General features: G+C 46.5%; 1 protein-coding gene across 3 annotated transcripts in view; it reads right to left on the bottom strand.

Annotated features, from left to right (window-relative positions):
* The window catches only part of COLGALT2 (collagen beta(1-O)galactosyltransferase 2), a 47,287-nt gene extending 22,898 nt beyond the window's left edge, over positions 1-24,389 (bottom strand). Inside the window, exon 1 of one of the 3 annotated variants that reach the window (XM_066192220.1) lies at positions 24,254-24,389. The gene's annotated coding sequence lies outside the window, so the exon portion shown is untranslated. Of the gene's footprint in view, positions 1-5,682; positions 5,699-18,136; positions 18,156-24,253 lie in introns of those variants that run through there. The other 2 variants (XM_066192221.1, XM_066192222.1) reach the window with 2 other exon arrangements.
* Positions 24,390-26,343: the final 1,954 nt, after the last annotated feature.

Here is a 26,343-nt window from a genome sequence, read left to right as displayed (position 1 = left end):
GCAGTCCCATGTTTTTTACCACGCCACTAATGACACACAATGAACAGGATGGGAGTTTTAACCTCTGAATTGTTTAGACCCTGCATTAAAGCCTTTGGCCTTCAGTCCCTTGAGGCAGCCCCAAGAGCTCCTGGTCCGAGCGGAGCTGAGCTCCTGTCACCCAGGCTGCCCTGCTCATGCTGGGTGTGAGATCAGCCTGGCCAAAAATAACTGAAAAAGAAGAGTCCAGCCACAGAGCCCTAATATGAGTCAAACATAAATTTGGACTTAGATTTCCCAAAACAAGCTGTAAATAAAGTAACAGACGAGTCATTTCTCCTTGCTCTTTTTGTCTGAAAGCTGCCAGGCTTAGAAAACCAAGTCAAAATATAAACCCTCCTGAAGCAGCAGTTTCCACTGTGAGCCAGGGATGAATTACCTTGACTAGAAAACAGTGTAGCTAGAAGAGACTGCAAGAGAAGGGATGGATCCTAAAGAGGAAGGAAAAAAACTCAAAACAAGACAGAAGCAAAACAGTTCTGAGGCACAGTAAGAGGGATTTAATTTCAGCTGTGAAAAAGTCTGTTTTTACCACAGATCAAGTCCCTGGAAGTATCCAAGGTGAGACTGGACAGGGCTTGGAGCAACCTGGGATAGTGGAAGGCGTCCCCTACCCATGGCAAGGTGTGGAACAAGATGAGCTTAAAGGTCTCTTCCAACCCAAACCATTTGGTTAGTCTATTGTATGATTGTAAATGGAGTTACTGTCAACTACTCTGTGTTCTCCTGCCCAGGAGCTTCCCAAAAAAAGCAAAAAAACAAGCAGGGCTCCCTGTATCCTTCCAAACACTCCCCCACCAACAGACAGGTATGGCTCTTGCTCATCCAGCAGAGATGAGACTCAGGTAATAGAAGATTTTCTTTTTCAGGTCTGCCAGCCCTGCCTCACATCTGTGAATCTGAGACTCGGTATCACAAATCTCCAAGGTATCAACGGGATCAGGGATAACACACCATGAGACAGCTCCAACAATGTAGTCCAGAGACTCTGAATAGATCCAAACATATAAATCACTTACTGTAGCATAATTATGCTCACACACTTCTTTAACAAGGCCTGAACATTCAGCCCAAGTTCAAAGAACTGTTTAAGCATTTAAATAAGCTGCCAAAATTCTAATGTATGCATAAGACTTTTTGGCTTCGTAGGGACTTGGCATTTGTTCTAGGGTTTCCTTAATTAAGGACAGACTTTTGGAAGCACCTTCTTTTGTTTTACATTTTAACTTGGTCCCCAAGGCACCTGGGCCCAGATGGGTGGCAGGGAGCTGTGTGGGAGTGTGGAACCAGCAACACGAGCAGTGCTGCTCCCCAGGCTGGGCAGCTGGACAAGAACGGGACCTCACAGCACAGGAATGCAGCACACAGGGCTCCCCTCTAACTCTTTCCCCGTGCCCTTCAGCAGCTGTGGATAATGGATTTTGCTGGCAGCAGCACTGATCTTAAAGCCTTCAGTGGTCTTCCAAGTGAATGACTCACAGGTACATGCGTGTACATACTTCTGTACACACCAGGATCTTTGCTCTTTCCAAGCTACCTCAAGAAATCAATCTCTTCCTTGTCCCTCACTCCCCATGACTGAATCATGGAATCTCAGAACGATTTGGGTTGGAAGTGACCTTAAAGCCCATCCCATTCCACCTCCTGCCATGGGCAGGGACACCTTCCATGATCCCAAGCTGCTGAAAGCCCTGTCCAGCCTGGCCCTGGACACTGCCAGGGACCGGGCAGCCACAGCTTCCCTGGGCAATCGGTGCCAAGGCCTTACCACCCTCACTGTAATAAAACATCTTCCTTATATCTAATCTAAATCAACTCTTATGGGCCTCTCATGCCAAAAGTCAAAAAATCCCTGTCTAACAGCTTCCCTGGCATCCACGCAATGGGAATTCTCTTGCAATGCAAAGGACGTTCCAGCTGCTTCAATCCCAAGTCCTCTCTCTGTCATTAGTTCTCCCCATGCTCACCCTGCTGCTAAGCTTTAAAGAAACAAAAAACCAGCTGCATCTTGTGAGTATTTCCAAGCAGACTTGGCTTCAAGGGAACAAGTCCCCTAAGGGAAGCCCAGGAAATCCCATACAGGATCAGGGTGGTGACTGGCCTCTGAAATCAATTGTTCAAAGGAGGAATTAAATGCAACAGTTGTGCAATTTCTGAAAGGACAGCTTAATCCCAGCAAACTAACTCAGACACCAGCTGATGCAGCTGTTTGAGATTAACGCAAGTGTGTAAACCACTGGGAAGGAACACTGGGATTTAGAAATATTCTTGTCTCTGCTAACAAAAAAATGGATGAGTTTCATATTTAGGTGCTCAGCACCACTGATTTTTCCATGGTCACATTAAATATGGGCCTGTACCACGTTGCCAAGGGTCCCCCAAAACAGAAACACCTGAAAAGCTCTGGTCTCTGCACCAAGCCTGCAGATAGAGCAGTGCAAAGGTGCCAGAGCCTGCCTCACTGCTGGTGAGAACACACACCGTGGACCACCAGACACCCAGCAGGGAGGGAAACAGACCCAAACCCTCTAGTAGCCTTTTTAATTTATGGGCTTCCCCCCCCACCCCCCAGAAAAAGTCAGAAGCTTGCCCTACAAGCACCAGTAAGCACCCAGTGCTTGCCTCCCTGTCCCACTCCACCCAACAAGAGCTTTCACCTGTTCTACACAAAATGATAGAATCACAGAACCACTGAACTGTTTGGGCTGGAATGGACCTTGAACTCACCCCACCCCACCCCGTGCCATGGGCAGGGACACCTTCCACTAGACCAGGTTGCTCCACGGCCTGTCCAGAGACAAACAGGATTAGCTGAACATAAACAAGTTATGTGGGTGAGGCTGGGATGTTCCATTCTTCCCAACTGTATAAGAATGTACCCTTCCAGGCAAGACATTTTGAAGAACTCTTGACTAAAAATATGAAATATGACTTCATTACAAATTGTTCTTCATCCTAACATCCTACAAGACTAAAAGTAATTCCAACACACAGAAACACATTCTTGCTGGAATACTGCATAATTAAATGACTACAAAAAAATGATTTTTCATCTCTTGCTCAGTGCTGGCTGAAAGAAACGATAGAGGAAATTAGGGAACAAAACTGGAATATTTTAGTTCACATCATTAACTAGGAGTTCAAGCAGCAATAAGAAACACACCAAGCTAATTCTGGAGCAAAGGAAAACTTCTTTTACCAATTGAGAATCTGCTCTGTGATCTGGAAACCGGCAGGATGTTTTGTGTGACACTGGAGAGCTTTATACAGTAACTGACCCTTTCATGTGAAAATTTTGCTGATAGGCAACAATAAAGCCACTCTTCACAAAAGTTGTCAGACAGCTTTTCTTTGAGGCCACCACAAACCTAAAATAACAGAATAAGAGAACAAGAAGAAGAGCTCAATGAGTGCCAGCAACAGTGTTCTCAGAGATGAACCCCATATTTAGCATTTGAAAAAGAAATCCAAAAGGATTTGGAGTATGTAAGAAAAAGTATTTGGAGAAATGTAAGAATAGGACATAAACTGCTCTTCCTACAAAGTGGCAAAGAATGCTTGGCTGTCCAAAAGGATTTCGCCTCTGGAGAGAGAAAACCAGCTATGTTTAGAAGGGTAGGAGATACTCAAAATTAAACAGTCGATGAAGACCAACACTACTCTGTATTTTCACATCAGACTCCCTGGAACTTCCAAACTTTATCCACAGCTTGATGCAAAGGTCACTGAAACACAGATTTTTCTCCCCTTCAGCACTCTTCAGAACACAGCTCACCAGCAGGGCTGAGGGAAACCCTTCAGTAAGTAACTCACAGTTTTTGTTAAAAGGCTTTCAACAACACCCCTGTGCAGACCCTGCAACAGGACTGCCACCCCAACAGGTCTGTTTGAGGTCAGCTCTGAACTCAGGGCTGATCTCCACACACACTGTGCCTCTCCAGTGGACCAGGAATTCCTTTGTTGTGGCTGCAGGCTGAATAGGACTAGCAACAGAACAAGGGCAGTAAGCCCTCCAGAGCTGTCTCCAGCAGGCTGCTACCTGCCTACATACTCAGGTGCACAGAAAACCTCGACAGTAAAACATTCAGTGTATGCATGACGATTCCTGAAAATATGTGGCAAAAACGCTGGGAGACACCTTCCAGCTCAGCAGGGCTGGATGTGTGCGTCCAGGGATGTGCTCACTAAAGAAAAGCTTGAAAAATGCCCCCTTCACAGGCTTGGCAGCCATGTTGCAAAGGTCCACACTAGACCTGCAGAGCTGACTGTGGCACCTTGTGCTTTTCTGCGCCCACCTCTGAGAAGGCTCCTTTGATCAACACAGAATATGCTGAGTTTGAAGGGACCCTCAGGATCACGCAGTCCAACCCTGTCCCTACACAGACACCCCAACAAACCCACCCTGCGCACCCCTGGGAGCCTTGTCCAAATGCTCCCGGAGCTCTGGCAGCCTTGGGGCTGTGCCCATTCCCTGGGGAGCCTGGGCAGTGCCCTGGCACCTTCTGGGGGAAGAATCTTTTCCTGATCTCCAGCCTGACCCTGCCCTGGAACAGCTGCAGCCATTTCCTCAACTCCTGTCACTGGTCACAGAGAGTCAAGAGATCAGTACTTGCTCCTCCCCTGCCCCTTGTGAGCTGTACAGTCAGAGAAAGCTGAAGCCCACATGTGCCCCACCAGCACATGTCCATTCCACCAGAATAACAATCTGCCCTTGCTCACAAAGGCCTGGAAAAGGGGAGTCAGAGGCAGGAAGAAAGTCAGGACTCAGGCAGGGTCCCAAGCTCGGGACTGCCCTAGTGCAGAAGCCAAACCTCACAGTCACCCAGGGCAATACCAGCAACGCATCATCCCAGGAGCATCCCAGCAATGCCCGGCAGGCTGGGTCAGTTCCTCAGCACTCCTGGGGCACACAGGACAATGGGCCCAGGGCAAAGCATTATATTCCTGCTGCACCACCCCATGGAAAAGCCTAATTGCGAGAGACAGCAAGACAAATTGGAGGACACTGGCTGAAGGATTCTTGGCCCTGTGTGTAAGCTGTCCCCCAAGAGAGCGGGGGGGCCAGCCCTGGGCTCCCCTGTGTGCTGGCAGCACACACACGGGTGTCTGCCCACACCTTCCCTGCTCCAGCGCCGGAGCTGCTCACAGAAATGAGCCTGGCCAAGCCCACACTACTAACGCTCCCCCGGCTAATTTGCACTCAGAAATATGACTCTGCATTTCTCCATGAAAGGGCTCACTGTCTGGGCACCGAGAGGGCTGCAGCAGGAGCATGTGCCAGATGAACGGATTGTTACAGACACATGGAGAAATCCCAGTGCCGCCGTCAACACGCACAGGGCTGTTGTCAATCCAACACCGTGCTCTCACACAGGGAGCTATGCCAAGTTTAAAGGTTTAGACCCCGAGAGAGAGCTCCAGACTTGCCTCGCACAGGCAAAAGCAGTTACAACAATTTAAGTTTTTTCTCACTGCTTATGCAGGGAAACTCTTTCCATCCCAAGGATCTGTAATGCTCCCACCAGGAATGGATAATACAGAACACAGACCAACCGAAGCCCAGTAAGGAAGCGTAATTCCATCCCTGCCCCTAGAGCTGATTACATTACCCTCAGGGTGTGTTGTACCAGGTATCTTACTTACCAGTGTTGACCAGAGCTGTGGCTGCCCCATCCCTGGAAGTGTCCAACGCCAGGCTGGATGGGGCTTGGAGCAACCTGGGATAGTGGAAGGTGTCCCTGCCCATGGCAGGGGGTGGGACTGGATGGGCTTAAAGGTCTGTTTCAACCCAAACCCTTCTGTGATTACAGAAGCAGACAAAGTCAGGGAGACTTTTTCCAAAGGAATTCAACCTCAGGGTAAGCTTGAGAACAGTAGTTTAAACTGTGATCAGCAGATGTCTGTGAGCTATTTCAAGTTTGCTTGTGAAAAGTAATAAAAAAAATCTATCATATCCAAGTCAAAGTTTGCTATGCTGCACAGGAAAAACATGTTGGGTTTACGCTCAGCTGATGGAATACCATTCCCCTTTCACTGCTGCTGGAAGGGTCAGAGCCAAAATCCTCCCCAGGATCAAGACCGCCTGCTAAAACCTCATTGTGTGATCCTCAGCACTGTCTCAGCAGGCAGCACAATGAGCTGTCTGTGCCCCCAGAAACTCTCAGGGCTTTAGACACTAAGAATAACTTCAGTTTATTCTTACAGAGCAAGATAACAGGGCCAGGGCTGGCACAGGCACATCGTAAACACTCCTGCTCTCCTCAGCAGGCTGTGAATTACTGGCTGTTTGCAGGAAAACTGGGCAACTTTAAGGATGATAAAATCCCAGGTGTTTATAACACGTAGTATAGACACAGAGGACTAGAAACTGAAGTGAGCTTGAAAAAAAACCCTGAGTAAATCTGTAGAAACAAGTCAGTTACCTTTGGGATGAAAAACATTAGCACAGAATCTACTTTCAAAATACAGTCAAGAAATACAGCAAGAAAAGTCAACCATGCATCTGTAACAAATTCTTCAGGAGGAGAAGAGCTGCCATGTTTTTTATCCTGTATCTCACAAGGGCCCCAGGCACTGCCCTAGATCACAGCAAGCCTGCAGCAGGCTGGCCTTCCTCCTGCTGCTGGAGCACCTCCTCTTCCAAGCTGTGGGGCTGTCCCAAGGGGCAGCCAACCCCACTGCTGCACAGGGGCTTTCTAACATGAACCCCTGGACTGGTAATTCAGCACCACAAGACAAGAATCACAGGAAGAACCTCTGGAGGTCATCATGCCTCCCTTCCTCTAGCAGAGCCACCAAGACCAGGCTGCCCAGAATCATGTGTGGATGGCTTTTGAATGTTTCCAAGGATGGAGACTCCTTTCTCTAGTGACCAGTGATAGGACATGAGAAAATAGAGTGAAGCTGCACCAGGGAAAAGGTCAGGTTGGACTATTAGAAAAAAGTTCACTGAGAGGGGTGTCACTGGAACAGGCTCCCCAGGGAAGTCATGTCACCAACCGTGTGTGAGTTCAAGGAGGTTCTCAGTGAAGGTCTTTGTCACACAGTTTAGTTTTAGGTAACACTGTGAGGAGCAGGGAGTGGGACTCCATGACCCTTATGGGTCTTTTCCAACTCAAGGTATTCTGTGATTCTATTCTGTGTTTTGCAGGGATCAGTCAAGTCTGCAGGCAAGGGAAAGGTTATCCGCACTTTTACAGCCAGACCACTGTGTCCATTAAGTCTTTTCCAATCTTAGTGATTCTATGATTCAAAGCTTTGCCTAGAGCACAGCATGAGGTGAGACAAGAAGTGGGACTGGTGTGTCCATGGCCAGCCTGCCCCCTCACCATGCAGCCCAGCAGTCCTGGGCACCCCAGCCCAGCCTCTGGGCCAAGAACAAAGAAACAAGAACATGCTGGTAGAAACCAGGAGAAATCCTGGTCCAAGTGCTCCAGGTGAATGCTGGGGAGAGCACAGCTCCACAGCTCAGACATGGATCCTAAGCTCCAACACGGGCTCCAGGTGCCCTCTCACAGGCAAGTAAGAGATTTGCATTATTGATCCCACTGAACATTGTCACCTGCTGAGGCTTGTTCTCAAGTTATTCAGGTACATGGCTAATGGGAATTAAGAGAATCCTAAATGGATTGGGTTGGAAGGGGACTTAAAGCCCACCCAGTCCCACCCCCTGCCATGGGCAGAGACACCTTCCACTAGCCCAGGTTGGTCTAAGCCCTCCCTCACCTGGCCTTCCAAGAATTCACAGGGCTAATACCTCTCCCCAGCAAAGGAGAAGAATTTCTGCTTTAAAAACACTTTTCAATCTGACCCACAGTATCAGAAACAAGTAAAGAAACTTCAAAACACAGTACAAAACTTAGCCATGTACCAGATGCTCCTGGAAACAGAGGCATGAAATCCACCCATACTCTCTCCAAGTTCATCCCAAGATATCCAAGGTGCTGCTGCTGGTTGGAGCCACCTGAAGGAAGCTGAACAAAACACATATCCCAGGATGCTGCTGCCTGCCATATGGTCAGGAAATGAAAGGAGATGATGAGTGCAGGTCAGGACAATCTGTCTTCAAGTCAAGGCACAGGCACCAGCTTTATGGTTTGTGTTAACATTAAAAGGAACCATACAGCAAAAGTAATGCAAGAAAACCAAAAATAAATAAATCAAATGCTCAGCATGGTTCCAACTGGTTTGTCACTGTCCCTGAATGATAAAATGGCAAATGGCTGCATCGCTTTCACCTCTGCAGCAGGGAAGGTTTGGAGAACAACTCTGGACAAGGGCCTGGAGCGACAGGACACAGTGAATGGCTTCCCACTGCCAGAGGGCAGGGATAGATGGGATACTGGGAAGGAATTGTCCCCTATGAGGGTGGGGAGGCCCTGGCACAGGCTGCCCAGAGAAGCTGAGGCTGTCTCATCCCTGGAAGTGTCCAAAGCCAGGTTGGACAGTGTTTGGAGCAACCTGGGACAGTGGAAAGCGTTCCCGTCCATGGCAGGGGATGGGACTGGATGAGCTTTAAGATCACCTTCTGTAATCTTACATAACACTGCACTCACCACCCAGGCTTTGGAGACTTACTCATGTCGCCTTCGTGGACTTAATTAATTCAGACCCCATTTCCAAGCACTTCAATGCCTGCAGGAAGCTCAGGCCCTGCACCACATTGTATCTTCACTGCACTGTTAAATTGAGTTTGATATTTGGGGCCTGATCTTCCCTCTGTGTCCATCTTCCAAGCAATTTGCAGACCCTTCTCTTCAACACCTGCACAAACCATGGTCCCCCCAGTCACCCAAGCACCAACCAGGGTGATGCCCAGGGTGCAGTTTGTTCCACTCACACTCCACTAAGTGGCACAGCCAGAGGATAAAGCACCTGAGTTAGTCACAGACTCAGGAATATCAGATTTTTGCCTTTTCAAGGATCATCAGAGCTTCAGAGAACACCCACGTAGAGTAACCCAGACAGAAATACAAAACTCATTTAACCTCCCATATCCTGGGATCAAGGAATCAGCAACAAAAAAGCAGAATTGAAGCGTCAGCACTGGAAAGTCGACCACCTCTTCCCCCTCAGAATCAGCAGTTTAATAACCCGACCAATGCATAATCCCTGGGAACCTACAAGACACACCTACAACACAGTATTTAACAACATCAGACCAGACATTTCCCCTGAACCACTGCAAATTCACAGCACACAAACACAGCAGGTTTCATTACTCTCTCCCTGGCACAGGTTTCCCTTGGCATAAATTCCTTTATGCCAAACTTTGCTTTCACCAACACTAAACTAACACTTACAGTCATCAGTGAGTTATTTTAGAGTTAGACTTTGCTGAAGCCAGCGTGGAACTTGAGACTTCATAATTTTGGCCCAATTTTCCTCAAGTAGCCAGTTACCCTGGAAAACAGAGGTTCTCTGAATTGCATGGAATGGTACACTGCTTGAAAATGAATGGATTACATCATATTTGCTGGCAAATGGCTAAAATGTTTTATATGTAATTAAGAGAATAGAAAAACAACCACTGCAGCCAAGCAGGGAAAAATATATTCAACCTTTGCAGATGAAGTAGAGAGAGTTTTCCTGGATGTAATTTTGTCCATCCCATTTCAGATGAAGAAACAGCTGAAAAGGTGACAACCTCATATGCTGACAGGATTCTGAATAAGGGAGAAGGGAAAACACAACAGACACCACTCTGCCAGGATGAAATAATGAATGTATCAGTTAAAATCTTCTGAAGATTTTCCAGGTAGATTTTACAGTGTTCTTGCTTTGAGTGGCTAAGTGTACTCAATGTACCTCTGGGAATGAGGTGATGTGAATCACAGAGGTCAGAGGCCATGCCCAGAGGCCCCCAAAACCCACAGCAAGGGTCTCAACCTTGCACTGAGACAGCACTATAACTTCATTTTACAGAGAGAGAAACAAAACCAAAAAGACTGATGGATTTTCACAAGTCACAAAAAAAGAGTGGGTGTCAGGGCTGGGACTGATAAAATAAGCTAACACTCCTTCCAAAATATACACTGAAATAAACTACAGATATTCAGCTTTTGTAGAGCAGTTTACTTACTGCATTCACAGAGTACTTGTCAGACTAGTCGTAAATTTGTGTCCATGGCACTATCAAGAACAACTTTTCCACTGTGTTGCTTTTAAGAAACTCTCACAAACTCACAGACAAAACCTCTCTTCCCATCCAAGTATTTTGTCTCCAGCACTGAAAAAAAACCCACTCTGGGTTTTCTGATACAGGGTTCCTGATTTTTAGGGTTTAGTGTTTTAAAACAGCGAAGTACTAGTACTGGAAAGAAGAAAAAAAATTAAAAGCAAAGTATTTCTACTTTAAATTCCAAATACTTTGAGCCAGCTGAAATGTCTGGATCTGAATCTGTTCAATTTGTGATCTCAGGTTTCACTCAGGGATACAGAAATCCACACGGCATCTCCTGTGGACACACATGCGCTGGACACATGGCTGCTGTGGGGTCAACACACGGGACACGCTACAGATGCTGGGGTCAGAACACATTCTCTCTCGGAAAAGACTGACTGGACTCAAACTGATGGAAAACTGGGACTGTGCTGATGGCTGACTTAATGCTAAAGAGAAGACAAAGAAAAACAGTGAGGTCTTAACTCTAATCTTGTAAGCTAAAGGCTCTGCAGCCCTCTCTAAGTAATGCCGTACATTTCCCATCCCCAGTTAAGGAAAATGGGATCATGAAAACAGAGGGACACGTGGAGGATGGGATTGCTTCCTCTGCAGTACACACCATCACAATCCTCCCTTCTGTTGGTCTGTTCTCTTTGTGAGGATTTCAGGGAGCACCCACTGAAGACAGGCAAATCTCTGGGAGAGACAAGCACTGAAGGCTGCATCAGCAAGTGTGGTGTGGTGAAGAATGCAAATGCACAGGCGATCTCTTTAAGGTTTAATCCTGACCACAAATGCACAGTTTGAGGATAGGCAGTTTTTTCCCCCATCACTGCCTGGATGTAAATAAAGAGGAAATGGACACTTAGGTCTTACTGTAACCAGTTCCTAGGAAACTGGGTAACTAGAAACCCCGAAAAACACACATGTGCCTTTATTCTGCAGAGCATGGTTCCTAACCCTGCTGTTTCCCCAAGGGAAAGATTCCCATCCCAGCTATCTCCATTCCAGGGGATGAAGCGCACAAGATGAAGTGCGTTCCAAGCCCAGCACACCTGCAGCTGTTGGACTTGCCTGTTCCCTCAGGGGACAGGGACATGTCAGGGACAAGCTCCGGCCCAGGCGCCCTCGCACGCATCACAGCACTTATCCAGCAGCATTCCCAGCCCTGGACATTTCAGCTCCCTGGGGCTCTGAGGCCATTTCAGAGGCTGGAAAACTGAATTTTTGGAATACCTCAGCACAACATATTGCTGTGGTAGGAATGAAAGAGCAGAGAATGTCCAGCCTCAAGGAACCCACAGTCCCTGTGCTGAGCATGCAAGAATCCAGTCCCAAACTCTCCCTTTGCCAGGGGTAAACACCATCCCAACTCCAGCACTTCACAGGGAATACCAGATATTATGCCACCACTTCTTATAAATTACAAAATATGCACCCGCATACAAAATAACACAGACTGTCTTTGAAGACTTTGGGGTTTACACAGAGATGTATCAGAGATGTGATAAATGGAAACTTAATGGCTTACTTCATTTGCTCAAGCTATTAAGTTTCTTGGGAGTTATGTTCAAAGATGTTCAACAAATCATTTAATATTATCTACTGCACGGTGGAGGCAAAGCACCAGCCAATGGCCCCACACGGAATTCAAAGATTTAGCATCACCTGCTTGACTCAAAAAAAAAACCCCAACAAAACAAACACTCACAAAAAAACCAAAACAAAACCACACCCCAAAAAAACAACCCAAACCAAAAACCCACTGAAAAATACCTCACCAAACCCCAACCCAAACAAAAAACCCCACAAAAACAAAAACCAAAAAAAACCCCCCCAAAACCCTAAAACAAACAAACAACCCAAAAAACCAAAACCCCAGCACCTTTAAAAAAAAATTATTTTCATCCGAAACCATCTCAGATCCTTCTTCTGAAGCCTTTCAAATAATCCCTCAACAGCTCCATCTCAAATCCACACAATGGCATCAACTGATGTGCAACATCAGCTTGCAAGGGAGCAGCTGATGTATCATAGAAGTACCAGGCCACTAGAGGGACTTCTTAAATACATGGAAAAAAGAGAGTTTATGGAAAAACTGAGAGGCTGGTTCTGGCTCCTTTGAGAAATCATTCTGCTCTTAAACTTCTGCCAGTTTATCAGTGGCTGTGGTTGGGTAGAACTCTTGTTTTAAAGAGCTTCATTAACCTCTTCAGATCATGTAACCTAACACAAGATCTCATGAGTTGAAATCTAGGAGTTTGGGCTCTTTATTTTGGTTTCTTCCATGTATATTCTTAATTTCCCTGCCAGCACAGAACTGGAAGAAATATACCTTTGTTGGGTCAGCAGACCTGGAAGAAATACATCCTCCTGAGGAGGAAAGGCTGGAGGTTTGGTCCAGCTATGTGTCCAAACTATTAGAAGCAGATGGTTATTTTGCCTCTGGGTTATCCCAAGGGTGTCTTTGTAGTATCCAACAAGCCCCACATCTGCAGGAGCTATGGGAGCTTTGTCAGGCGCGGGATTAGTGCTGGGAGATGAAACACACCATCATTTTTCCTTGGAGATCTCACTCTGTTGGAGAGGTAAAAGACCTGAGGCACATTTCTCCTCAGCAGATCACTGTGGGACACTTTATTCTGGATGTCATCTGTGATTCTGATCCACAAGCTCCACAAGCAACAAGAAGTTCTCCACGTTGCAATAATGCAACAGAGCAAACCTGAAGGTGACTGAAGCTCTCCACAGGTAGAAAAGAAACTCCTGCTAAGGCCCAGCCTAGCCCTGAACACATATTCCTTCCCCCTTAAATCTGCACCACATATACAAAGACAAGCTCATCCAAAAAGCCAGATGGGAAGTTTGTAGGCAAGGCTGCTGGAAGCACCACTGACAGCAGCTCAGTTCTTGCTCTGTAAAACAGAGCTTCCTTCAAGGCTCAGGTATTAGGCAAAAAATCCTGGCAGCAGCCTTCATTTGTATTAAGTCAGAGCAGAGTTCTGCCAGCAGACGGCCATGAGCTCACTAGTCTGAAATAACATCCCATTGACAAGAGTTTTTGTGGAAGCAATAACTTGTTTGTGTGGGAAATAAAGGGAGAAGGGGGAGTGAGGTGTGTGTTAGGAGTGATAAAACACGTACGACAAACACAGTAACAATTTTCATTTAAAATTATATATGATAATTTCCATTTAAATCCTGCTCCAAGTAAAAAAAAAATGAATTAAAAAGAAATCATAAATTAAGCGACAGTATTCAGCACCAGTGACATTTTCATATTCCAGTCACACACATTGAACTTATTTCAGACTGGTGTTTTGAAAAATGAGTGCAACCATAGTCTCTGACAGCCAGAGCTGCAGGAAGAAAATATTTGATGAGGCAAAAGACCCAAAAGCAATGATTATTCTCTACCAGCCAACTTAGAGGAGTCTGGGTAGGCTCCTCCAAAACCCTGGAGCCCATCTCAGAGACAAATAAATGGAAACCCCATCCACAGCTTCGTCCTGAAGGAGCACATATCATCTGGAGCAAAGACCAGCAGCATCCAGAGACTGATTTATGTGAGTCAAGTAATGCTAAGGGAGTAAGACTGGGAAAAAGGAGCACAGTCCTGGGCTACTGCTCTGTTGTTCCAAGAACTGGCTGTGCTAAACCAGATAGAAACAGCACAGAGCACAGGCAGTGCTTGGTCCCTACCAGCAGCTGGCTTTTCTAAACCTCCAAGGCCTGAATAACCTGTTCATATCTCAGTCTACTGCAGCCTGGAACTCCCAACCCTCACCTGAGCTGTCCTGTGTAGCAAAAGGGAACGGAACGGATTCACTTCTACCAACATCCCACCCCCATCTGAAAGCGCTGAAGGAGTTGGAGCCAAGCCAAACTAGAGAAGCTATCGAGTTCCAGGCACTAAGAGTACAGAACTCCAGCCAAAGTACTTCCAGAAACCCTCTGCACATGCTAAAAGAGGAAAAATGCCAGCCAAGTCAACCCCAATCTGCTTCCCAACTCTGCCTGCACACAGAATCCAGCAGAAAATTCCCATCTCCAAATCTTCCTCCTCACCACAACCCTCTAAGGAGCCCCAGTTCAATCCAGGGGCATCACAAGGTCATATCAGACACCCCACCACCATCAGCCCCTTTCTCCATCTGTAGGATCTGCAGAAGTAACTGGAGTTCTCAAAGACCTAACTTCACTTTAAACCCTTGGGCAGCAAGGGATCATGTCCATAACACAGGAGGTTATCCAACCTTGCTCCCTTCTACCGACACCACTCCTCCTCCTGGCTTTTTCAGCCTGTACAACCCATCAGTAAAACAGATCCTTGAATATTTAGATTTCCAAACCTGAAAGCTATTCCAGCTATTTCTCCCACCGGTATTTCTAGTCAATTGTAGCCAAGAATTAAGGAGAAATAAAATGCAGGCCAGCAGCTCCTGAAGACATTAAAACTCTTTTTAATCCTTCAATTTACAGAAAAGAGAAATAGCTTGGCTTTTACTGTTTTTCCAAAATGAAAACATAAATCTTTACCCTAATCATGCAGTTCCTACACTGACATATCTTTTTTTTTTTTTTTTTTTAATTAGGATTAGGCAATGTCTTTTTTTAAATTAGGATTTTTGTTAGTCTAGTGCAGTGATTTTTGCATGCTTTTCACTGACTTTTAAGTATTTTTGTCATTGTCTTTACCAGTTATGGTTTTAATTACAAGTTCTGGTTACACTACAGGAATACATGTATTTAATAATTTAATTAATTTAGAAGAAGCATTTGCAGGAGTAAAAATACACCCTCAATGAACCACAAGGGAGGCTCCCAGCATTAAGGTGCAGCAGCCAAGGACACACTCTGGAACACTCCAAGGAAAAGGCAAAACAGCTCCCTGGAGCAGCGCAGCCAAGCACAGAGCTCAGCACCTGCTCTGCTCCTGCAGCACACACCAAACCACGTTTCAATCTCACTCACACACTTTGTTTTCCTGGTTCTCTTCTTGATGCAAAGAGGATGTAACGTTTTTGCTTCGCCACATGAACTGGGGGGTGCTGGTGACTGATGGAGAGAGAAGAGTCTTGCTGCAAAGCTTTACAGGTCACGTTCCTCTTTGCCTCCTAGATATAAACTGATCTCTCACAGCTTTGCCTCTCCAAAATCACACTTCCTAGCTAAGATCTTTTTATGACTTGCCTGAAGTAGGCCTTTGGTTATCTAATGATACAGCAGTCCAGCTACAGGAACTTGCTGAAGTTCATTTGGCTGAAGTCTGGTAGGGAATAATTCACATATTTGAGCTAAAAAACAGAGGAAAAATTTACCCAACCAACCGAAAAAAAAAAACCCAAAACAAAAACAAACCAACAAAGGACTTGCATTTGTCAAGAGTTTAAACATTTACCTTCCTTGTCACAATTAGCAGTTCTAAGTAGGAATGCTGGAAAACAACCCTTTCCTCCAATCCTGAAATGATTTGGGTGAGAGGATCCTTTAAATGTCACCCAGTCCAACCTCCCTGCAATGAAGAGAGACATCTTCAACCAGACCAGGTTGCTCAGAGCCCCATCCAACCTGACCCTGAATTTTCCCAAAGTACCTTGTAAGGACAAGAATGATTTAAAGTACTGAGGAAAATATTCAAAACGACCACCTTATATTCTCATTCTACTCCCACAGGCACAAGGCAGCACCCATTTTAAGAGCAGCTGCTGAGCCAGCAGCAAAACCAAGGTTCTGACCTGCTAATTGAAGAGATAAGCACCTGCTGTCAGCTTCAGGATATAAACTAACCCTTCACAGGTAATACAACCTCTCTGTTGCCACTGGGCAAAATTCAAACCAGGCTGCACCCACATATAACCTTCCTTCCTTCCTTCCTTCAGAGATCAAAGTGCAAAACTAAGCAAACAATCCTTTTAGAATCAATAGAAACCTGTACTCCGTGTGAGGAAAGGAGGGAAAAAAAACCAACACCTAATTAAAAATCATGTTTTTCTTCCTTACAGGAAAAAAAATCTTCAAAAAACCAAAACAACTCAAAACAACCCAACAAACAATTCCCTTTTGGAGCTGAAGCCTTACAAAACTAATGTGAAAAAGCTTAAGTGAGCCCTACCATGGCACTGCAGTTTACATGGACTCCCACTATCTTCTGCTTCAGCATGAATTTAGATCCTCAAGAGCTCCAGGGGGGACAGCCTAAAATCCTGGTCCAGATCAAGATCTGCTTATCTTTAGAACAGGTGTGTCATTCCTATCAGTCCATCCAGACAGAATTAAAGGTAAATAGCTGGAAATCTTTACACTCCATGTATTAGAACCACTCAGGCACCACAGATGATACAAAGATCTCACGAACATCTGTGTTTGAATAAATCCCTGGAAAAAGAGCAAGGACAGACTGGTGAAGGCATATTCCCACCCCAAAAGAACACTATCAGCTTTCATGCAGTTCTGCCTGATTCTTCAGTTAGTTACAAGTTAGTAAGGGGAAATAAACATACTGACTACTTAAATAGTTGGTCAGAATGAAAGCAGCCTTCACTCTTGAGTAAGATTTCACTTCCCAAAATGTCTAGCAGCTACCTCAAATAAGCAACTACTTCTCCCAAAGAAATGTAAGAAATTCTTCTTTATAGACCATTAACATAATTTCAGTCCTCTGCAGTGAATTCAGTCTCTAGTACAAAATTCAGCCTTTTTTCAGCAGGGACACATCACGTCAAAATGAGGAACAACGTGTTTTGTCGCAAAACTTTATCACAACCTAAGTGGCTCACATAAAAACTCCAATGACTGAACTCCGTTTGTAAGTATATACCAGATCCACAGTCAGATGGAAAAAGTTTAAAATCAACATGTCGTTATTAGGCTCCCTGTCAACTTTTCCAGAAAGAAAACTGGAGTTATTTTACAGTAACAAAAGTGCTCTGGCCCAAGGAACCAGATACAGATATATAGACAAATGCATGTGCCTGCACACACAACCAAAACTAATAATTTCATGCTTAAAAACTGGATTCAGGCACTGTATGAGGCAAATTGCACACAAGAAAAAGGAAAAAAGAACCATGTTTTTCTTAACTGATGAGCTTATTAGCAGTGCCACACGCCTGTATGAAGGAGCTGGGCATTTTACAGAAGAGGGCAAAAAATCCACTTCACAGAGAACATCAAAATTTTTTTATCCCTTTCTTTACCTTGGAACTTTGGTGCATGTGGGTCCCATTTAGCTGTAATCCAGCCCTGGCCATGAGCACCATCAACGTGCACGACGCTCGACCAGAATAAAGGAAATGAGATGCACAGAAACAGACTGCAGTAATATGAGGTCTGAGACATCATCCCACAGGAAGGAAATTCCAGGTCCTGACAGACAGCACCCCATGCCACCTCGGTCCTCTCTCCACCCTGTAGCCCGGATGAGCCTTCTGGGACGAGAGATGGCAGCAGTGCTGGGCCATGTTCTGCACACCATGTGCATCACAGATCTGGTTTTAGAGAACCCTGACCCAGTGCACGAAGGCTTTTAGTCCCGGGGGACTCAGATGAATAATTCCAGGTATGTGATAATTTACGTAAGAGATCAAAAAAGCCCTTCAATCTCTGGCTCAGCACAAATCCCTGTTTTGATCTCCTCAGGAAGGGCCCCGCCAAACCTCCCAGGGACTTGACCCCTCTCCAGCTGCACTCAGACACCTGGGGTCCCTTCCTCAGAAATCTGGGCAGTGACCAGGCAGCTTTCTGAAAAGACGACACATTCCATTTAACAGAAAATGTGAAAGAGAAAGGAGAAAAAGTAGTTGCAACAACAGCCTTTATCCCAAAGGTCTGCCACCCTCAGCCCACATGAATTTCCAAGACAATCCTTGACAGTGACAGGTTGCCCAGGGATTGCAGTTTCTCTGTTCCTGGAGACATTAAAAACCTGACCTGAAACAGTGCTAGGCAGCCTTCACCAGAGCCGGCTCTGAGCAGGGACCAAGTACAAGTGAAATTGAATTTTTTTTTTTTTTAGGGGCAAATTAACAGGAGCACTTAACAGCCAATATTGGCTGCAGCTGGTGCTTGGACCAACAGCTGAAGGTGGTTCAAAAGACAGGCCAGTGCACGACCTGGGCAACGTGGGCTGGATGAGGAATCCTAACCCTGTGGGAAAGACAAGTAAGGGATGAAGTGGGATCCTGCCCTGGGCAGGAATGAACCAGATGACTCCTTGAGGTCTTTTCATCCCTACTCTGTACATATGAAAAAAAGACAAAAAAAAAATCTTGAAAACTAGATAAGTCTTTGAACATATCCAAAGACTTATCATAAACAACAGCCTCTGCTACTGAGCTCTGTCCTGCTGTTTCTTTTGGGCAACAGATTAGTTTTTTATTATTTTTAAAATCTTTTAAATTATTTTTTTATTTTTTATTATTTCATTGGATTCCAGTCTCTAAACACACAGCCTGCACTACAAGGCACCAGGCAGCCTATGACACAAGGGACAGATACACAGATTACAGGGTACATCCCTGTCTTAAACGTGGGTGCCAAAAGACAGCGGCCAAAAAAACGGTTGCATTTTCAGAGATACAGACCATGAAGATATAAAAAATAATTAAACAAACACACACAATGCTCACTAGTGTCACAGAACTCCTACACATTTCAAGACATCAGTTTTCTGGTACTATCCCTGTACCTCTGGAGGGCTATTGATTCATTTTATCGTGATGCTGAATTTTTTTTGCCTTTTTTCTTCTATCCCAACATTCACACTGCTGTCTAGTAGACCCTAATATAAAGTGTGGGAGAGGATGCTCTTTAATGTAATCAAAAAAGCATCAGAATTTGGCAATTTGTGACCACAACAGGGAGAAATAAAGAAGCTCCTGCTACCCTGCACATTGCCATCACACAGCTCACCCCTCTTTTATGGCTTCTCTGCAGAACTGCATGGATTTTAGCTGAAGAGTGATTTGTGTCTTGCCATGCAAACCTCAGCAGGGCACAGCAGTAATTTTTGACTTCCCTTCAAATGTTGTTATGGAATAATTTCATTATGTCATTTGCTTCAGTTTGCCAAGACTGAGATGAGGGAGGGAAAGAAATCCAAAGGAAAAAAAAAAAATAAAAAGAGCAATTATGGAAATTGGGATGGGAACAATTCTCTAGCCTTCCCTGATTTTCCATTTTTATGTAATTTTACTGCACCTTGGTGTAAAAATGACCTTAGCAAAAAAAATTCATACCTGACCTTTCTTGATTCTTCTATCTCCAGTCTTGGTAAATTCAAGAATCTCATGCAGGTTACTCTACCCTTCTACCCCAATTTCCCCAGCTAGAAATTGGAAGTATTTACTCCTTTCTTTTGATGCAGCCATCTAAATGCAAGTTCTCTGGCAGAAGGACTTTCTGCAACACCTTGCACAACAGGAATGTCACCTTAATCGCAATTCCAAAGCTGTGCAAATCCCATCTCACTCTTGACCCTTCTTAGTCTATGACTATTACTAAAACTATACAATAAATAAATTTAAAGTATCTACAAATACAAACGGGAAACTAAATACCACTAAAATTCAAATGACGAGCCAAGTGAAAAGTCAGATGATTTCTGAAGCCTGTGTTTTAATATTGCCACATGGAAGTCACAGCACAGGTGAGCACATCTGAAATAAGTGCAAAACACCAGTGGACAGAAGCAGGACAGGCAGAGCCAGCAGACTGGGACATCAGCATTCCTAAATGATTAATAATGACCATGAAGATTAAAGTGACCTCGTTGTTCAAATGGAGACAAGGAGAGAAAACACAGGGTGTTTGAAAGCCAACATTTCCCTGTGAGTAATAACAGCCATTAAAGTTTGAAATAATCCTTGCATCTCGCTGGAGTTTGCCCTCTATGTGGAATTTTTTCACATTTGAAAAGTAAACCGTTAAAGAATAAGAAAATGCTCAGATATCATCAGCTAGTTCCAGTCTAATAATATATAATTATGAAATAAAATTATTATACTGATCTCATCAGCTTCTATTTTCAGCTTCAACCAGTTCTTTTAAGTTGAAACTATTCCCTCACTGGAGCTGCGTTACCATACACCCATTCATCCCTCAGCTGGGATTTACTCCAGCTTTCCACCTGTCTCACTATTGTTCACATTATCATTTCTGAAATATAAGCATACTCTGATCCCCAAAGCAGGCACAGATTTTCAAGCACAAAAGTACCTCATTATTGCTCCCAAGCACCAACTCATTTATGCAGGCATTTCATCCCCAGTTTACTATGAGAGGAGAGAACAGATGACCCACTAGGATCAAGCAAAAGATGAAATTACAAGCAGCTTTTTTTGCTATACTATCACTTAATCTGAGACTAAGGAAGTGCAAGGCAATGTGATAAACTGCTGAATACACACACTTTTAAGCTGTCTGCTGCAGCCAAGATGAACCTGCCTGACAAGGAAACACTCTGCACCTGTAACTGACTAATCTCAAATGAACAGCATTGAGAAAGCTCAAAATAAAACCCTACAACCTCGGCGCACTAAAAAAAAGAGGGTTGGGGCACCCTGACTGAGTAACTTCTAGGTCAGTTTTGTCCAAGATAAAGATCCCTTTCCCTCCCTTTGCAGTTCTCCCGGCCCAGCACAAACAATGCTGTACACTTTCCCTGCAAGCTTCCCAGCTGGGCCGGGAGCACAGGGCGCCCTAGGAGCAGCTCAGCCACACCAGCAGCACGTCAGGAGAACCATCTGTGGCTATAAAAAAGCTGGATTTGGGTCCAACAGCCAGGTTTTCTCTTTCGACTCTCTCCTGTTGTGGGCCCCAGCCCGTTCCCCACAGCACAGGGTGTTTGGGCACTCGGAGGGGACGGCTGTGACCCTTCCTCCTTCACAAGAGGGTGTGGAGTCCCTCATGCCATTAAAGGAATTTCCAACTGCCCTTCCCTGGAAAAGTGAAGATTAAAGATACCCCAAGTGTAAAAAAGGGCTTCTCCCCCACGGATCCTTGCCGACATTGTGCAGTCTTCTCTCTGGGTTTCACAAGTCCATCACCCACCCCCTGGCATCCCCTTTCCCTGTTTCCCCGTTGGCTATGGGGCCTGGTGTCCTGTTCCTCTCTTCCCTACGGTCACCTGCCCCCTGCCCTGCCCCTTGTACCACCCACGAACCTGAGACCCTATAGAACTAAGAAAAACCACATGTTCACCTTCAGCACACTGGAATAAACGCTTGCTGGGGATTGATTTGGGCTGGGAGCCCTCTGCCCCTCTTGCTGAGCCGGCCTGGGAATGTGTGTGGCTGTGTGAGCTGGAATTGTCCCCGGAGCAGTTCCCAAGGAGTTTCTCTATGGAGAGGGTGACCGGGATCTAGAAGAGGTGGCTGCACTCCGGAAAGACACACTGTTACAAGAAGGGACAACTGTTCCCTTCAGCCTTGCCCCTCCATGGTGACAGGAGACCCAGCCCGGGTTCTGTGGCTAAAGCCGGGAGACTGCCATTCCCAATGGGACGGCCGGGTCCAAAGGCTCCCAGGCCGCCTACGGCCGTCCATCCCGGGAAGCTCAGCAGGGCCAGGACACAAAGCTGAGCTGTCCCACAGAAATTCCCACCGTGAAGTCACCAGCACAATCCCTGGATGAGCCGGGAGGCCAGCCGGGGTTAACACAGGGCAGGGACCAGCCCAGGAGGCGGCTCAGATGGAACTTCCTGAGTCTGGGGAGAGAGCAAGGAGGGAAGGAAGGGTTGAGCTGCAAGGCCACGGCTCCTCCGTGCCAGCTGGCCCCGCACCAAATGGCCTGCCCGGCTCATTAGTAGCCAGCAAGTCCTTCCAAAGCTGCCTGCTCACAACCACTTCCAGAATTAAGGCATAATTAAGACCAAAGGTAAGAAGGGAACGCAAGGCTGCCCAGCGCACATCTTTTGCTCAGTATTAGGATAACAAAGCTTGAGATTGATACAGACTACACCAAGGAAATTCAGTGCCTGCTTCAGACTCATTATCTCTTAACCCATCTTTACTGTCACTCATAAAGCTTCGCCCCAAGAAATCCATCAGAGGAATCCACTGAATTCAGTTTCAGCCTCCAGCCATGCAGAGAGAGCATATGGGAGCTTGAGAGATGATATATATTTTTAGTTTTCATTCTCAAGATCTACAGTGGGGCATTTTAAAATGCTGACGTACTCAAGAAAATGCTGAAGCAGAATATAAGTGGCAATGGAAGAATGCAAGTCTGTGACAAACACCACTCCCCTGCCCTCCTCCCCAGCCTATCCCAGTAACACAGAGACACAGGTAAATCTTGGAATTCATCTGTTGAAAGGATTCTGTCTGAAACGCAAGATGCTTCCAGAAATGGACTGAATGGTTTCACTTGTTCTCAAGAGACTTTATAGGTATCTTACGTGAGCTTGCTCTGAGTGGGTACTTTGTGTCCTGAACATTCCCAGCTCTGGAAAAGCTCAAGTCTTGTTGAGGAGCAGAACTAAACCTCTCCAAGGAACCACTTCCACCCCACAGGTACCTCTCACTCTCTGTGGCAACTCAGAGCATCCTCAGAACTTCTTTTCTAGTGGCTGTGACAATTTTAGTCATCCTCATTTTACAAAATCTTGACATTTTCATCAGCAGATTTTCCAGCTTAGCCATGTCCTGTGTCTGTGTGCAATCCCCTTAAAAATGGTGTGATTTCTTATAAGAACCTTAGCATATTTCAAGCTATGTTAAAATAAGTCCCCACAAATACTTCCACACAATATTGCAGAGACCTTAAGTCTAGTGAGGGTAATGCAAGTAATGTACTGAAAAAGTTGTAGAGTCAACCAATTATCTGCAGGACTCAAAAAGAAACCCCAAAACTTACTTTGCACTTGTACAGCGAGAGGCATTTCGGGATGCGCTCTGCTTTGATGATCAGGACTGCACTTACAACTCCCACGAGTTTTTATAAACACCGAGCTCAGCTGAATCACAGCCTATGTGGGGTCTGATAATATCTGGTTTTATACACATCTGCTATGAGGAAATCTCAACTGGCAAAATTCCTACGGGTACGAATGAATGAGGAGTCACAGATCTACACAGAGAGGAATGTGAATTTACCCACTGCCACACCACACTTGTGTGCCAACCCTGAATTTGGCCTGATGGCACAACTTGCTTTGTACACCTGTAACGCGAAAAGAAGGAAATTAAAAAAATAAAAAAAAAAAAATCCATGCACTGATGTTCTGCAGAGCCCTGTACTTGGAGACAAATTACAGCCATGTTACTGAAGCACACACAGAAACATCTGTTTAATGACACTTCAGTGATGTGACTGGGGGAAAGGCCCTCCCCACACCCCCTCAAAGTAAAACGAAACTATTGACTTTTTAAGTTAACAGAGTCTCACCACGGACTTCAGAGAACTTGGGATCAGGCTCTACAGAGAAAAAAGAAAATCTGTTTGGGGTTCTTCCCAGGAATCCTGTTCCTCCCAACACTTATGTCAGGTTGAAGGATTACTTTTTTCCTTTGTCCCCTTGCAAAGGCAGATCGACCAGTTCCCAAACTGCTCTAATTCCTCCATCCCGACCCCTGTCTGACCGCCGCAGCTGCCCCCATGCTGCGATTTCTGAATACATCTTTTAATCCATCTTCCAGCCTCCAGCCTGGCAACAATGCTCCTTTCAATGCCCACCAACACCTACCCAGCCCGCCTGCTCTCCAGCCCTGGAACATCCCGACCAGCTCCCACAAAGCCCGGGATTTACCAGCCGGGAGCCGGCCCCACGCTCCCCGCCGGAGTTCTCCGTGCCTGTGGATTTGGACACATGCTCCGGCGGTGAATGTTCCCAGGCTCCAGGCCAGCTTTGCTGGGATAACTCATCTCCCTGCGGCTCCCGGCAGAGTCACCGCTCTCCCGACACGCGGGGGGATCCCGGAACGGGGGACGAGCTCTCCCCGGCCACCGCAGCGCAGCCCCGGCTCCTCGTGCGGGCGCAGCCCCGGAGGAGCGCCCGGTCCCGGCTGCCCGCAGAGCCCCGCTCCCCGCACCGCCCCCGGCCCCTACCAGAGCGCGATGCGGCTCTTGGGGTACTCGAGCCTCTCGATGCAGCCCAGGACGTGCGGCAGCGTGTGCGCGGCGTTGCGGGCGAGGATGGCCAGCAGCACGGTGGGCTGCAGCAGCGCCGACTCGGGCAGGGCGGGCTGCTCGGGCTCGGGCGGCTCGGGCGGCTCGGGCGGCTCGGGGGCGGCCCCGCAGCCGCACAGCAGCGGCGGCAGCAGCAGCAGCAGCGGCAGCGGCGGCGCGCCCGCAGCCATGATGGGCGAGGGGCAGCCGCGGAGCCGCCGGCAGTCCGGGCTCCAGCCCGGGGAACGCGGGAGGAGGAGGAGGGGCACGGAGAGGAGGGAGGAGGAGGGGAAGGAGGAGCTGAGCAGCGCCGCCGCCCGCCCTCCGAGCCCCGCTCACCGCCCCCCCCATGAGCCCCGCTCGCCGGCCGCCCCCGGCACCGCCCCGGCCCCGCGCTGCCGCCGCCGGTCCCGGGGCGACCCCAGGTGCGGCCCCCGACCCCCGGGAGGCTGCCGTCACCGTAGCTGCTCAGCACCCGCGGTAAAAGCTGCAAAACCCACATTTCTCCACCCTTGGTTTGGGCTCTAAAGAGGCTTTCGGAGTGTTGCTTCTAGCGCTGAGACGTCCCTTTGTTCGATGCTTGCGTGAAGATCCCACACAGGTAGGGAATTAAAGTAACTTTCAGCTTTTATATCAGAAAGTTTTGGGCAAATATCATTGGGATGTCCGTACGAAGCAGCCGCACGCCCCACGCCCATCCCACGATGCAGGAGGGATGAGCTGTTCCAGCTGGAACGCTGCTGAAAGATGAATATCCTAGAGTCATAGAAAGGCTTGGCTTGGAAGGGACCTTAAGGATAATCTCATTCCAACCTCCTACCGTGGGCAGGGACACCTTTCACTGACTCAGGTTGCTCCAAGCCCCATCCAACCTGGCCTTGGACACTTCCAGGGATGGGGCAGCCACAGCCTCTCCGGAAAACCTGTGCCAGGGCCTCACCACCTTCACAGGGTAAAAATTCTTCTTAATATTTAATCTAAATGTACTCTCTGTCAGTTGAAGGATGTTCCCCTTGTCCTATCACTATCTGTCCATTTAAAGTCACTCTCCCTCTTTTTTATAAGCCTCTCTTACATATTGGAAGGGGCTCAAAGGTCTCCTTGGAGCCTTCTCCTCTCCCGGCTGAACAACCCCAGCTTTCTCAGCACCTCTTCTTTGAAGACAGGAAATACAGGGGAGGTTTTCCCTGTACTTCATTGACTTACCCACCATGGAAATGTTCCCGTGAATACACCGATGGCAATTTAGCATCAAAATACATAAAACATATTCCAGCAATTAAAATTATTGGGTAGTGATCTTAAAAGGGGCATGGTAGTCATAGCTCTCTCAGAAGTTAATAGGATTTGGGCATGCTAGACCCTTTTCAAGATGAAATCTCTGATTAAGGGCCCCATCTCAGCACATTTGGGATTTACTGTGGGTAGGAAGTTTCTCCAAGGTGGACCGGTCCACTTTGAGCAGGTGCCACTGTTGGCAGTGTGCTTGCTACACTTAAAAAGGAGGAAACCTTTAGCAAGCAAACAATTGTTTAATTATCCATAATCTCACAGTGAATTGCTTGCATCCAGGTAGTATATATATTTAAATATACACACTCACACATAGAGTTAATGTTTCTTCTTCCTTGCTTATAGAACCTAATTTATCAAGCACACCAAATTATATTGTCTCATTTTCCTGATCAGATGACTTCCCAAAAAGGATCATCCTAGAAAACTTGAATAAAGACTCTCCAGGGGTCATAGAATCATGTGCACTAAAATCTGAGAAACTCTCTCAATTTGTACGCATCTTCCCGAACAATTAGTGCAAATATGTTCCTCCTGTTTGCCCTTCACAATGCCTTTATAATTGTCCTTCTAGAGTGACACATTAATGAGGCTTTTCTTTCATGGTTAGTTTGCCACATGTTGCTTTCAAGCTTGTATTCATTAAGCAGATAGAAGGAGCAGCTTTGCAGGCTGTGCGAGGTGATTAGAGTTTCACAGGAGCCAGCCCAATCTCCAGGCGTGGAATTCCCCTGCTG

This window comes from Chamaea fasciata, unplaced genomic scaffold (assembly GCF_029207755.1).
Source record: "Chamaea fasciata isolate MVZ Bird 193981 ecotype frontalis unplaced genomic scaffold, bChaFas1.0.hap1 SCAF_10, whole genome shotgun sequence".
In the NCBI taxonomy this organism is placed as follows: domain Eukaryota; kingdom Metazoa; phylum Chordata; class Aves; order Passeriformes; family Sylviidae; genus Chamaea; species Chamaea fasciata.
Note: the sequence above shows the minus strand (reverse complement) of the source record. Positions and strands in the feature narration are given on the sequence as shown.